The following is a 14,944-nucleotide window of genomic DNA, read 5'->3' as shown; positions in this document are numbered from 1 at the left end:
TCGTTTCTGCTTTCAGTGTTGTGGTTTAGAGTTGTTATTTGTCTTGGTATTTTAATGAAGTTAATCTTTGCTGGTAAAAAAAAAAAGAAAGAAAGAAAGAGTTGTAAACTAAAATACTATAATCAATTATATTTTATAAGTCATTCTCCAAAATTTATAATTATTCATTCAAAAAGTTATATATCTCAAAAGTAGAAAATAATTGTCTATAAAGATTTGTAATCCAAACCCTCACTATGTGAAATTTAGGGGTATTGCTACCTTCCATTCAAAATAATCCAAACCCTCGATTGTTATTATTAACGACAACTTCACAAGCATATTAGGAATGCCTTTGGTATATTGTTGCAATTCTTTCTTATACCCTTTCCATTTCATTTGATAAGACAATTTTCTTATTTCATAGTACATATCTTTAAGCTTAAAATTTCGTCACCTTCTCACAAATACACTTTCATTAATTAAATAATCTTATGTCTTGTATGCAATCATTTAAACACTAATGCATCGAATTTCATTAGAACTCCGCAATTAAACATACTTTAAAGAGAGTAGTACTAAGATAAATGACCTTCTATAAAATTCTCATGTTGCACTTCTTTTTCAAGAGTAGTGATCAGAAATAATCTCATTTCTCTCACTGTCTTTTAAAACTTAACTAATTAAAAGCACTCTATTTTCAAAGGTATTTTTGATAAAAACATAGTAATTACTGTCTTTATTTTTTAAAACGTCTTAGCGGAATAGAGGAAGTGTTAGATAATGACTCATCCTCCGTTAATAACATGGTTAGGGGTCATTGATTGTCATTTTCAGTACTAATTTCTTAATGTCAAACCGTTTTTTGGGCTCACATAAGAAAAATCCTTCTCTTGGGTCAAAATGCAAAATCGAATAAATCCGGAACACAAGGTTGCATTTGGGCTTGAATTTATAAGACCCACGGATGTTTTGTTTTTAATTTCTTTTAAAGGGTCAATTAGAATTTTCAAGAAAGTGTACTACATTTGTTCTGTAGTAGCAAAAATAAATTAAGATGGACATAGACAAAATTATATGAAATAACTTGGTAGATAGAGCTTGTACTCATGGCCTTGAATAAAGAACAACAAAAATATATAAATAACAGGGTAAAATGGTAACTTAAATCTTAAACTGAAAAATAATTTAAATTCTAAACTCATTTTAATATATTTTAAACTCTAAACAATTATATTAATAATAGTCTGGACCTCACTGCTAGTTTGGACTAAACATCGGTTAATTTGAGTGGTGGGACCCTTATATGCATGATATTTCCCTCTTCTCTATCCCTCTCTCTCTCTCTCTCCATGTCTCTCTCTCATGCTTCACCCTCTCTATCCCAGAACCATAACTGGTACACTAAGGTCTGGGAGATGAGTTTGACGTCCAGGAGACTTAATATCAAGGTCACCACCATTGGTACGATATTCAAGCACTGCGGGAACACTGTTGAAATCCTTTAACTCGCTCAGAATCCCTCGGAGGCTATGATGGAGCGATTCTGGGTCGATATTTCGGTGTCCTTGTCAGGCGAGTCTCGGGATTGAGTCGTGATGGCAATGAACTAGTAAGGAAATGGCTTTCTCGAAACGATGTCGCAGCTTGGAAAACGGCGACAATATTTCTGAAGATGAAGTCTACGGTGCTGTAGATGTCGGATTCTCAGTAGAACTGTCGGAAGGAGTGAATGTAGAGGCTATCGCCACAAGTGGCGCATCTGTACAGCGCAGTGAAAGTCTACATTTACTCTCAACACTACTGCTTGATGCTTCTCTGGCCCTGCACTGTTTTCAACTGGTCCGAGAGATGAGTTTACAGGGACACGAGTGCTGGTGTTCCTACAATTCTAGGTGTAAATTGGTCAAAGAGACAAGTTTTGAAACCAGTCATTGTGGGAGTAATTATTAGGAATGATTCCGAAGGGAGGAAAGATAGTGATATCGCTGGAAGTGGAGTGACACGAAGATGTGAGTGCCAGGGGAAGCAGAGAGATGAAAAGCAAATGTAAAGCCATGTGGAAATTAAGAGGAGGAAGAGGAATGGAATTTGAAGGAGATGGAAGACGAATGGAATAAACTTCTCGAGAATCCCAGCTGCTGACTTGGTGAGAGAGAGACGCTAAGAGAGAGAGGGGGGAGAGAGAGAGGGAGAGGGAGATATCATATGCTCTTCCACCAGAATGGCTCAGTCAGTGATGGAGCAGAGATCATATGAAGTAATGAATCCAGTGAGTGAAGCAGATGACAGGACGATGGAGAGTGGAAGAGCTAGGAGAGAGTTCAGGTTTATTCAGCTGTTACAGAGGATTATGGCATTTAAAGTTATCAATGAGGAGTTACGTTCAAGCTTCCTTACGTTCAGGCTTATGTTTCATCTTCCTTACGTTCAGGTTTCTGTTTCATCTTTCCCGTGTTCGACGAAACTCACCCTTGAGTCAACTTCGGCATTATCATCAATGTGAGGGGATAGATCAGCAACATTAAAGGTGGCAGATATACCATAAGAACCAGGTAATTCCACCTTATAAGCATTGTTGTTGATCCTTTGCACTATCTTGAACGGACCATTAGCTCTTGAAGACAACTTGGCGTTTGGCTGTTTAGAAAATCGTTCCTTTCGTAAATATATCCAAACCAAGTCTCCTACCTTAAAGTTTTGCTGTCTTTGATGCTTGTCACGTTGAGCCTTGTATCTCAAATTCTGCTTTTGGATTCGCTCGCGGACTTGCTCATGCAACTTCTTAATTTCCTTAGCCTTTTGGTCAGCATCAGAGCTATATTGCTGCTTATCAAGTAAAGGGGTCAAGTCTATTGGACTAAGAGGACGAGTGCCATAAACAACTTCAAACGGATACTTCCCAGTTGCTTGGTTGACAGAGTTATTATAAGCAAATTCAACTTGAGCAAGGATGAGATCCCACTGCTTCAAATTCTTCCCCACGAAACTGCGAAGAAGATTACCAAGAATCCTATTTACAGTTTCAGTTTGACCGTCTATCTGGGGATGACTAGCGCTACTAAATTGGAGCTTAGTTCCCATCTTCCATAGCGTCCGCTAAAAGTGGCTAAGAAACTTCACATCACGATCAGAAATGATAGTTTTAGAAATGCCATGAAGACGCACAATCTCCTTAAAGTACAAGTCTGCTACTTGAACAGCATCGTTGGTCTTCTGGCATGGAATGAAATGGGTCATTTTTTAAAAACAATCCACAACTACCATGACACAATCTTTTTGCCTCTGAGTCCATGGTAAACCCAGAACAAAATCCATAATTATATCTTCCCAAGGGGCTTCTAGAATTGGCAGAGTTATGTATAGTCCAGTATTCTGACCCTTGGATTTAGCCAAGTGACAAATTCTGCATCTTTATATATGCCTGTTGACATCCCGTTCAAGTCGAGGCCAGTAAAAGTTCTCCTTCATTAGGTAAATTGTTTTATCCCGTCCAAAATGTCCAGCTAATCCACCGTCATGTGCTTCCCAAATTATGGCTTCTCTAAAGGAACCCTGTGGAATACAGAGGGTTTTACCTCAAAATAAAAACCCGTCGTGTCTGTAGAACTGGTGGAAAGGTTGATTTACAGTTGCTTCCCACACTCCTCGAAAATCAGGATCATCCTGATACAACTCTTTGATAAGGTCAAATCCAACAACCTTGGTTTGCAGTGTTGTAAGTATGACATGGCGACGACTAAGGGCATCAGCTACGGAGTTCAGAGATCCAGCCTTATGTTTGATAAAGAATGGATAAGACTGTAAGAGTTCACTCCAACGAGCATGTCTGCGACTGATCTTCTGTTGGGAATTCAAATACTTGAGAGCCTCATGATCCGAAAAAAGGATGAACTCTTTATTTAGGAGATAATGACTCCAATGTTGGAGAGCTCGACCAATGGCATAGAATTCCTTATCATAGGTAGAATATCTAAACTTGGCATCATTGAGCTTCTCACTAAAAAAGGCAATGGGATGGCCCTCCTGGCTTAAGACAGCACCAATGCCGGTGTTAGAAGCATCACAGCTAACTTCAAACACTCGGTCAAAGTTAAGAAGAGCAAGGACTGGAGCTTCAGTCAACTTCTTCTTAAGCTCCTCAAAGCTTTTCTGAGCTTGCTCTATCCACTGAAACTTCTCTCTTTTGGTGCAATCTGTAAGTGGTGCAGCAATTAAGCTAAAATTATGGATGAACCTCCTGTAGAAAGAAGCTAATCCGTGGAAGCTTCGAACCTCCTGGATAGATTTTAAAATTAGCCAGCTGTTAATGGCTGCAACTTTGTTTGGATCAACGCAAACACCCTCTGCGGTAATGATGTAACCTAAGAACACAACTTCGCTGGTGAGGAAGGTGCACTTCTTGAGATTTGCATAAATCTTTGTTCACGTAAGGCTTGCAAAACTTGCTGCAAGTGATATAAATGCTCCTCTTGATTCTTACTGTAAATAAGAATATTGTCAAAGTACACAATAACGAATTTGCCAATGAAGGGTCTCAATACCTGATTCATCAGGCGCATAAATGTGCTAGGGGCATTTGTTAACCCGAAAGGCATCACATTCCACTCATATAAGCCATCTCTGGTCTTGAAAGCGGTGTTCCACTCATCTCCTGGCCGAATTCTGATTTGATAGTACCCACTACGAAGGTCAATTTTGGAGAAAGTAGTGGCACCATGCAACTGGTCTAGCATATCATCAAGTCGAGGTATCAGAAATCGATACTTAATAGTGATCTTGTTGATGGCTCGACAGTCAATGCACATTCTCCAACTCCCATCCTTCTTAGGTACTAGAAGAACAGGTACAGCATAAGGGCTGACACTTTCTCGAACTAACCCTTTCTACAACAACTCTTCAACTTGTCGTTGGACTTCGGCATGTTCCTAGGGACTCATCCTGTAAGCAGGCTTATTAGGAATGACTGCTCCTGGAACAAAGTCAATGGCGTGGTATATGTCTCACATAGGAGGTAATCTAGGTGGTATCTCATCAGATATTACATCTGAAAATTCTGATAATAACGGAATGACTCCTAGTAGATTACCGTCTCGTCGTTCACCTCAAGCACCAGAATAAAGCTCATCATTTGGGTTTCGAATTTTGATACCTTAAATTCCTCCTTAGTCATCAAAGACACTAACGGCTTCGAGACACTAGATTCCCTTGAAGATTGGCTAATCTCATTGGGTGGTAGAGGCGCTAATGTGAACTTGACACCATCTTTCGTAAAAGAATATGTGTTCGCTCACCCGTTGTGCATAGCATGTTGGTCATATTGCCATGGCCTCCCTAAGAGAAGGTGACATGCATCCATAGGAACAATATCACATAAAATTTCATCACAATATCGATTCCCAATAGAAAAAGTCATAAGGCATTGTTTAGAAACTTTTACCTCATTTCCTTTATTGAGCCAGTGAAGCTTGTAAGGTTATGGATGATCTTGTGTTGGCAACTTTAATTTCTCCACCATGTAGTCAAATACTACATTTTCATAGCTTCCACTATCAATGATGACATTACAAACTTTTCCTTGGGCCGTGCAACGAATATGAAAAATGTTGCGTCGTAGTCAAGGTTCTTCTTTAATTACTGTTGTATGCAGACTTCATCTAAGCACTAATGCTTCTCCTTGATCAGCAAGTGTGACCTCCTCATCATATACAGGATTAGTGCCGTAGAACTCAGCGTCCTCCTCATCTTCTTCAAGTGCTTCATACCCTGATCCTTCCCTAATGGTGACAACCCTTCAAGTAGGACAGTCCGCAGCAATGTGGCTAAATCCTTGGCATTTAAAGCATTTGACTGCTTGAGAATCATATCCCTTGGCAGCATTAGATGGTGGTTTGCGCATAGCAATAAGTTGTGGCTTGCTTGAGGAGTTGGTCTGCTGAAATTCTGCCTTACGGCCTTCTGGATAACCCCTGGAGGACGAAGGCTGGAAAGTGGATCTCTTGGGCATCTGCTTCTCAACAAGCATGGCTAGACGGATGACATCATCCAAGGTCCAATATTGCTGAAGCTGAACTGGACGACTAATATCTATGTTTAAGCCTACAAGGTACCGGGCTATTGTTTGCTCCTCCTTCTTTTGAATATCACACTTCATCACGAGTTGTTCAAACTCCCTAGTATATTCTTCTACAGATAAAGATCTCTATCAAAGATTTTGCAGCTGGATAAAATTATCCTAGTGGTAATGATCTGCTAGAAATTTCCTAGTGAGCTGGCATTTCATTTTCTCCCAGGTCTCAATCTTGTACTTTCCCTCTCGTTCTCGCTTCCGTCTGAGGTTTTCCCACCAAATAGAAGCATGTTTCTTGAGTTTGAAGGCAACAATTTTGACTTTTTGCGCATCTGAAATCTCCTTGTACTCAAACACTTGTTAACAGTTTGCAGCCAATCTGCAAACTCGTCCGGCTGGAGTCTTCCCTCAAATTCAGGAATGTCTACCTTAATGTCATTAGGGCGGAATTGTTGTTGTCGTGGACGGCGGCGGTTGTCAGTGGATGACGAACTACTGCTTCCCGAATCTCCCTTTAAGTTTTCTCTGTTGTTGTTTAATAAAGTTCGTTACAATTCCACAGTGGCTTCCAACTCTCGTATCCTACGTCTTATCTCTTCCATCTCAACCTCGTGCACATGTCTACGTCTTGGAGGCATTTTGAATAAGTGTCAAGGTTAGGGATATGGGAAAGATGGGGTGCCGATGGAAACGTTGAAGGATATAGGGGTAAAATGAGATTTTTGGAAATTCTAGGGGCAAAATGGGGATTTTGGACAGTTTAGGGGGTAAAATGGAGATTCTGAAAGAAAGGGGGGCCAAATTGCAATTTATGAAAAATATAGGGGTTAAAAATGAAATTCAAGTAAAATAAAGGGGCAAAAGTGTAATTTTAAGAAAGTTTAGGGGTTAAAATAGAATTTCAAAAAAATTTTGGGGTTAATATGAGATTTCATAAAAATAGGGGAAAATTTGAAATTACCGAAAGATTTGGGGCAAAAATGTAATTTCTGAAGAATCGGCTGACTGAGTAGAGTGACGCGGCGACCATGACACGTGGCTGAATGCTACTGGGCTGACCTGTCGTTGACCGGTCAGATCGTTGACATGATAGATGACGTCAGCATCTTCAACCTGCGGATGGTGCGTGACGGCGCGTGGATCGGCGGCGAGGCGCGTGGACTTCCGACGGCGGCGCGTGGGAAGTTTTCCGGTGACGGGGAACCTCCTGTTCCACGTTTTCAGACCTCCTAAGCACGATGGTGATGTTAGTTTTTCGAGAAAATGCCTGGATTGCAAAACGCGAAGACGTCAGGGACTCCTCCACTGAACCTCTCTTCTCTCCAGCGTACTTTCTCAACTGTAACTCACTCTCTCGCTCTTTGGACCAACTCTGATACCAAAAATGGCATAGAAACCACTCACTGAACAAAGTTCTTTGTTTATTCTCCAAATTGATGCCTTACAAAAGAAATGACACGGCTATTTATACTAAACCTTAGACCCAAGGACTTAAATGCTAAATAAAGGAGTTTCAACTGTTACAAGAGTGTTTATTCAGCTGTTACAAAGGATTATGGCATTTAATGTTATCAATGAGGAGTTACGTTCAAGCTTCCTTACATTCAGGCTTCTGTTTCATCTTCCTTTCGTTCAGGTTTCTGTTTCAAAGAGTTTTAAAAAAACAAACGTCAGCCAACGAGGGTCGCAAAAATATGCCACTTGTCAACAAATCTGGGGCCCACCACTCAAAATAATGAAAATTTGGCCTAACTTAATGGCGAGGTCTAAATTGCTGCAAATATAATTGTTCAGGGTTTTCAAATTGTCCCTCAGCCTATAATTTATAATCTAATTTTCCATTTAATCCTAAATAATAAGTAAAATATAATAAATATGCATATGCAATAAAAAAATTCTTCCTTTGATAATTACCAATCAAGCATAAATTGTTAAAGTTACAAAACAAGAAGTTTGAGACTTTTTTCTCTCATCCAAAGCATATATTTTTTTATCCTTTTAAGTTGAGGTTTCTGATTGAGAAGACTAAATATGTAATATGAAAACAATTACATGCTTCATATCGCACTCTCATGACAAGGATAAGAATAAAACAATTATTATAGGGTTAAACAATAAATTGACTCACATTATAAATATAAAAGTTAAGGTTTTAAAAACCGGACAACCGAGTGAACCGGGAACCGGCTCTTGGTCCGGTTTGGTTGACCCCTAAAAAGGTCATTATGGAATCGGTCAACAACCGATAAAACTGAATAAAAAACGGACCGGTTCCCATGAGAAAACTAGACAAAATTGAAAAAAATAAAAAAATAAATTAAAATACATCTTTCTTGAAAGATATTTAAATGAAAAGCTTCACTTATAATTAATATTAATTATGTATTTATCAATAATAAATTATATTACCAAGTATCTATAATATATTTTTGAAAAAAAATACATATTTAAATGTATTTCTTATTTAATTATGATACATAAATTAAAAATATATTAATTTAATGTCAACCGATTCGAATCCGGTTAGACCACGGTTCGACCAATGAACCGTGAACTAATACCTCATCCGATTCAATGATCGATCTGGTTTTTAAAACTTTGTATAAAAGCATCTAGGATCCTGAATTTATTTTTAATACAATATTTCTCTTTAACTTTTAAAAATATTGCAAAGTTGTCCCTACTGTTTACAAAAATTAATTTTTATTATTAGTTAACCAAAAACTAATTGAAAAGGACCCCAAACAATTATAAAAAAAGACTAAAAATGACAGACAAGGACCTCAAAAATTAGCAAAAAAGACCAAGAAGATTTTCTTAATCATTTTCTATAATTTATAGATCTCTTTCTATAATTTTTTGGTAAATTAACAGTCAAAGTTAACATTTATTAATATTAAGAGTCATATTGCACCGTTTTTTGAAGAAGTTAGTGCTATAATCTCAATATGTTTCTTGACCTATAGCTCAGAGGCTAATTTGCCATTTAAGCCATTATTATATAAACTATTCTTTTTCTATAATGTCTCACGCTAAATAAAATAATGAATTGACTTAACACAAGACAAGCCACAAGTAAATTTGAGTTAACTGAAGTAAAAAATAGAACAAATACTGAAGAATAAGTTACAATAAAAAGTTAAAAAAAAATCTAAATTACTTTATTCTCTCCCGTGTACAAATTAATCACCGTATAACTCAAATTCTTCTTAGCCCAGACATAATGGGTACAAAAGAACCATCTACAACAAAAACAGATGTTACTTATACCACAGCAAGTGAACTCCCTCACCCAACTATAAGCTTCTTTGATGTTTGCCGGTAGATTTTAAAATATATATATATATATTCAACCATTGATTTTTAAATCAAACAACAATCACTTGCATAGTTTTATCAAATTTTTATCTCAATTTGTATAGTTTAACTCATCACGATTTAGTTCTTATACTTTTATTTTATCGACCTTATAGGTCCCTCTTCATCTATCTTCAGTCTCTGTTTGATTCTAGGGATTTAATAATTTTTTTAATTTTTGGCCAGCAGGGTTTATCTAACTTATTTATGTTGTTTTTTAATAACTCAATTTATTTTATCTGATGTAGCACTGATGGGGCTGCCAACTAAGCATATTTTAACTCTGTTAACCACCATCAGTGCTACCTGGGACGAGTTACTTAATGAAGGAAAGTATAGAGACTGAATCGCGATGAGTTAACCTATAGGAATTGAATCACAAACTCAATGAAACTAAAGATGAAATAATTAATTTTCCCTCAAAACCTTACCGAAATTTAACCATCAGATTCGTGAGTGATTCTTCACCTCCTCAGCATTATGAATGGCACGTTCCAATTCCAGTATAGCGTTGGAAGAATCTGAGCTACAGGCTGCTTATCTATAGATGCCAAATTCTGGAAGAGGAAGAAACCTAATTTGTATAGTCATAGAGCACCAAATCCTTCAAATCTGACATTGTCCCGAGAAAATTGCTACAAGGTTCTAATGGCTGTCTTGTTTGAACACATGCAAGAGCAATCAGGTTCATTTCTCACCAGCCTTTTCTCACGGTTAATCATCAGCCTAATCAATGGAAGCTTTTTAGAAATTTGGCGCCAGATTTCGTTAACCGTTCCATCTTCTGCCCCATATTGAAAGTAGCGCTTGACCTGAGACCATGAAATTAAGTGAATGTATATTCACAGGAAGGTAAAAATTAAGTTGAAGCAAACAACAAAACCTTTCATCAACACATTTTCCTTTTTAATAGAACACCATTAGTTACAAAATTGCACTGTTCGTGAGCTATGAACAGTTCAACTTATTTCTGAAATTTCATGCAATACATGAGACCCACACTAATTTTTGAAACAATATCAATGAACCACACCACACTGATATAGAGAAAGAAAACACTTTTTGAACAGAAGCTTAAATCATCAAACTCAAGACCCTAGAGCCAATGATCCCTTCCATAACAACATTTTCCTTTTTCATAGAATCCTTTAGCTACAAAACAAAGAGATGTAGGGATAGGACTCTCACAAACTCTATCACAATATCTATATATGATATAAAAAGTTCTAATAAACCGCACTATTCATGACCTATGAACAGTACAACTCATTTCTCAAATTTCGTGCAACACATGAGGCCCAAACTAGTTTTTGAAATAACACAATGAATGAACCCTACCACACTGATATAGACAGAAAAGACTTTTTGAATGGAAGCTTAAATTGTCCACAGCTCAAGACATCAGAACCAAAAATGTTCACTTAAAGACATCTGGAGAAAGACACCTTACCACTGAAATAGAAGATTAACATAATTTTATCCAAAAAAGGAAAGATTAAAATAATTTGAAATAAGTGTATAGTTTAGCAGACAGAAGTTTTAATACTTAAGAAGGCATTGCAAATTCAGATTAACCAAGCAACTTTAGCAGAGAATGGGGCACAATAGGAATTGCAGCAAAAAGGGGACCTTGTGTAATTGGTCAATTAAGCAGCAGCAAAATTATCCACAGAAATGTCAATGAAATTGTCTTGTCACTATAAACCAATGCATTGCCACAATCAAAAGCCCGGAGGAGTTGAAAAAAAATATCATTGCAAAAGAAGGGTGTTCATATCATTTACTCTTTCTGATCCTTTTTATAAGTCATTTTTAATGAACTCATCAAAACCAAGGTAATTTACTTAGACTAATAAAAATGTCTTAAGAATAAATTACTTTCCAATTTTGCCCCTAAATATAAAAATTATATTAGTTACTTTCCAACGTCTGGCATAAGAGAGAGTGTGTGGGGGGAAAATCCAAAACAAAAGAATAAAAGTAATTGGAGATGTGTGTAGAGGTTCTTCAGAAACTGAAACATCATTGCACATCTTGCTTTCATCTTTTGGGAATACCACACAGGAGGGCAATTTTGGAGATGTTCTTTAATAATTGCCCAAAATGAGGGGGAGCGACTAATATTAAGGACCAAGCCAATGTTCTAGAAGGCAACTTAAAAAAGGACTGGAGGGAGTGAGTCTAGAATAACAGGTTTGACCATTTCCCACACTACTACTCTATGATGTAATGAGCCTCTTCCTCATTACATGCATTGCATTTGTCATATTTCAAATAAGCAAATCACTTCTATACCTTCCATTTGTAAACCTTACATGTCTTTGTTGAATCATATTAAAACCTTTAGAAAAATTACCAACAGGTGGTGCAAGTCATCAGTAGTAACAACTAACTAGTTACAAGATGAACAATAAATATATTATGAAAGCACATCTAACCTTTTTTAGTTCTTTCTGATACTCGAGGATCCTTTCTGGGCTCACTGCTCTCAACATTGACACCAGATATCTACGTTTTATAGCAGAATCAGAATCAACAAATATTGCCATCTTCGAATAGTCTATGGTGTCTTCAAAGGGCAACTCTATATTGTCACTCACAATCACTGGAACACACAAAGTGACAATAGCATCGAAGAGCCGGCAGGCAGATGGAGTATCGCCAGTAGGGTGTAAACAAAACTTTGATGTATGCATTCCTTTTGAAGCTGCCCTCCTATTCTCTGTGGACTGAGTTCCATGCTTTATTATGACATCCTCTTCTTGTTCAAGAATTTGAAAGAGTTTATCACGAATTTTGCCTCCCTATTAAGAGATGATAACATGAAGAAATCAATATTTCAGGGCAAATGTCCAAATAAAGTGCCTGCATCGAAGCAGCTAATCTTCTAATTTGAGCATATATGCAATGAAAAAAGAATAAGAAGAAAATTATTGTCATGGTACGTTGCTATAAAATTTTCACAAAGGGATATACAGATTGAACTCTTTTCTTAAATGTGAACTCCCTTTAGATAGATCCTAAATAATAGTACACAACACCTATGGCAACTATAACATCATGTAAATAGCAAGATACATCAGCTTTATGACAATACATGTGGCAAAAAGAAATCAAACCTATGATTATGTACTTCTATTACAAAATTAATAACTGAAGCCTGCACATGAATATCAGTAATTTGAGAGGTTTCAATATAAACAGTCATAATATTCAAATCAATATCTACTTGCACAAAGAGTTGGACTTGGATTGATAGGACAGGAAAATATTTGCTCTGAAGATAAATTTTGAAGGTAGTTACCAAGTAACTAACGTTAATGAATGATAAGCCAAGGAATTTAACATAGCATTAAAAGCATTGACCATGAATCAAGAATTCTTTTACCGTGTCTGGCAATTTCTTAGGATTCCCATCAACAGGAAAAGAAGGGCAGGTTTTGCCATAAAACAGTTTATGAGTTCTATGAAATCAAGACAGCAGAGTAGATCAATCTTTTTATGAAAGCACATACAAATGTTATGCGGACAAGGGACAAAAACGTGGTAGCTTTTATAATTGGAATTCTGCAAATTAGAACAATAACTGTAGACACACAGACATCTATAAGCATGTTTGGGAAACTTGCAAAAACCCATTTTCCTCACTTTTGAAATGGACATTTGCATGGCAAATGTGTGTTTGGGAGTTTCCAAACACACTATATGTAGATAGTATATGTCATTAATCAAAATCTCCAACAACAAGAAGCAATTCTAATACTCTAATTCTAAAATACATCCCATTCTTTACATTACTTTCCAAATACAATTTATGAAAAAATTAAAAGAAGGTTCTGTCTCACTTAGTTTATACTTTGCCAACATAATCATTTGTCATTGGTTTTCATCTTTCGCTCATCCATTAGATGAATCTATCACCACATATTACCAGCTGTGAAATGTCCCTTTGGCATTATACCATGCCAATGGTGCACTTTATTTATTTTCAATTTTAACCAGTAGAACCAGATCTTCACATCAAACTCAAAACTCTTATGCTGGTTGCTGAGGAACTAAAGAAACAAGCAAACAAATTCTTGTAACTATTGCAACTGGTTCTGCATCATAAAGTTAACCAACCCAAGGTTGGCCGGAAACTCATATGGCGGTTGCTGCCTAAAGGATTGATTGTATCACAAGGTAAACCACATACGTCCAAAGATTGTGTAGACAGTTCACCATTTTATTATAAAAGTTGGCATATCATGTTTTACTCCTTGAACCTTGGAAAAACAAATAGCGATTTACTATAACTGGGGAAACATTAAAATGACCATGCCAAATCGCTTATGAGAAACACATCATCTCAAGAACAATCACTTCACAATGTGATAGCTATACAGATATATCAATCCTATTAATCACAAACAAATTTCTAATCCTCATCCTAAAAAGAGAGTAAATGGTACCCGTCAGTCAAATTCATCTGCAATTCTGCATCACATAAACCATAAAGAACTTGCCAAGAAGGTATCTAAACTTGCCATAAGAGCTCAAGAACCTAACATAACTACAACTGAAAATAGATTAAATGCTCAATGTAAGAGAAATTCATTTGCATCATATATAGACAAGACTGATTATTACCTCTTCCGGTATCGGGCACCCATAAAAAACAACAACGTATTGCGATTCTCAAGTCCAACATCACCCTCGTATGTTCTGAGGCGATGTGAGTATGGTATGACGACATCCTTAACAAGGGACCCTTGGTCTGGTCTCAAACGCCCAAAATCTGCCACAAGAAGTATACTATTCTTCACTCTATCCATGACCCGATACAACGCATTCGGATCCGAAGCTATAATCACATGGTCCCTTCCATTGTTCCTCTTCCAATACTCCTGCTCCCCCAACCACTCCACCAACGCTTGCTGATTCTCTGCGTCAATGTAAGTCGGCTTCTCACTGTCCAACTCAGCGGGAACCAAGTTGGGTTCACGATTAAGCTCAGTGAAGAGAAGAAAGCCACATAGAACAGGTCCGCCTCCTCGGGATCCGATACCCGAACAATGGGCGATCCAACACGCTCGGGTTCGGGTCGGATGAGATCCAAGAAGAGGTACCACTCCGCCATGTGCTGGTGGCTGGGTACTTGAGAGTGGTCACGTCTTCGACGGCGCGGCCACCACGCACCAAGGAATGGTGCTGGATGACTCCATAGGTGAACCTCGTCGGCAGATCATAGAGGTAGACTTTGACGGGGGATTTTGCTGGGGAAATTCTCGCTGGAAATTTGGCTCAGGAAACGGCAGAGTCGTCTGAATTGAATGGGAAAGTGGTGTCGAGCTTGAGGCTGTGGAATCATCGAGAACGGGGGAGAAGGCATTGAAAAGAGCGTACACAAACCAGAAAAGGATAAAGGTAAAAGTAAGGTTAGCCTCAGAACCGATTCTTCGTGTCAGCACTTGGAATTTTGGTTAGAAACCAACGAAGAAGAAAAACAAAAGTAGGCCATAATTTTTTTGATTCTGGATCGTTCATCCATGGCTTCTA

The 14,944-nt window shown here is 37.5% G+C and overlaps 1 pseudogene; it reads right to left on the bottom strand.

Annotated features, from left to right (window-relative positions):
• Window positions 1–9,129: 9,129 nt before the first annotated feature.
• The window catches only part of LOC129307045 (probable arabinosyltransferase ARAD1), a 9,686-nt pseudogene continuing 3,871 nt past the window's right edge, over window positions 9,130–14,944 (bottom strand).

This window comes from Prosopis cineraria, unplaced genomic scaffold (assembly GCF_029017545.1).
Source record: "Prosopis cineraria cultivar Desert tree isolate PC_DT_omini unplaced genomic scaffold, ASM2901754v1 PC3, whole genome shotgun sequence".
Classification (NCBI taxonomy): domain Eukaryota; kingdom Viridiplantae; phylum Streptophyta; class Magnoliopsida; order Fabales; family Fabaceae; genus Prosopis; species Prosopis cineraria.
The sequence above is the reverse complement of the archived record's forward strand: the minus strand, read 5'-3'. Positions and strand labels throughout refer to the sequence as shown.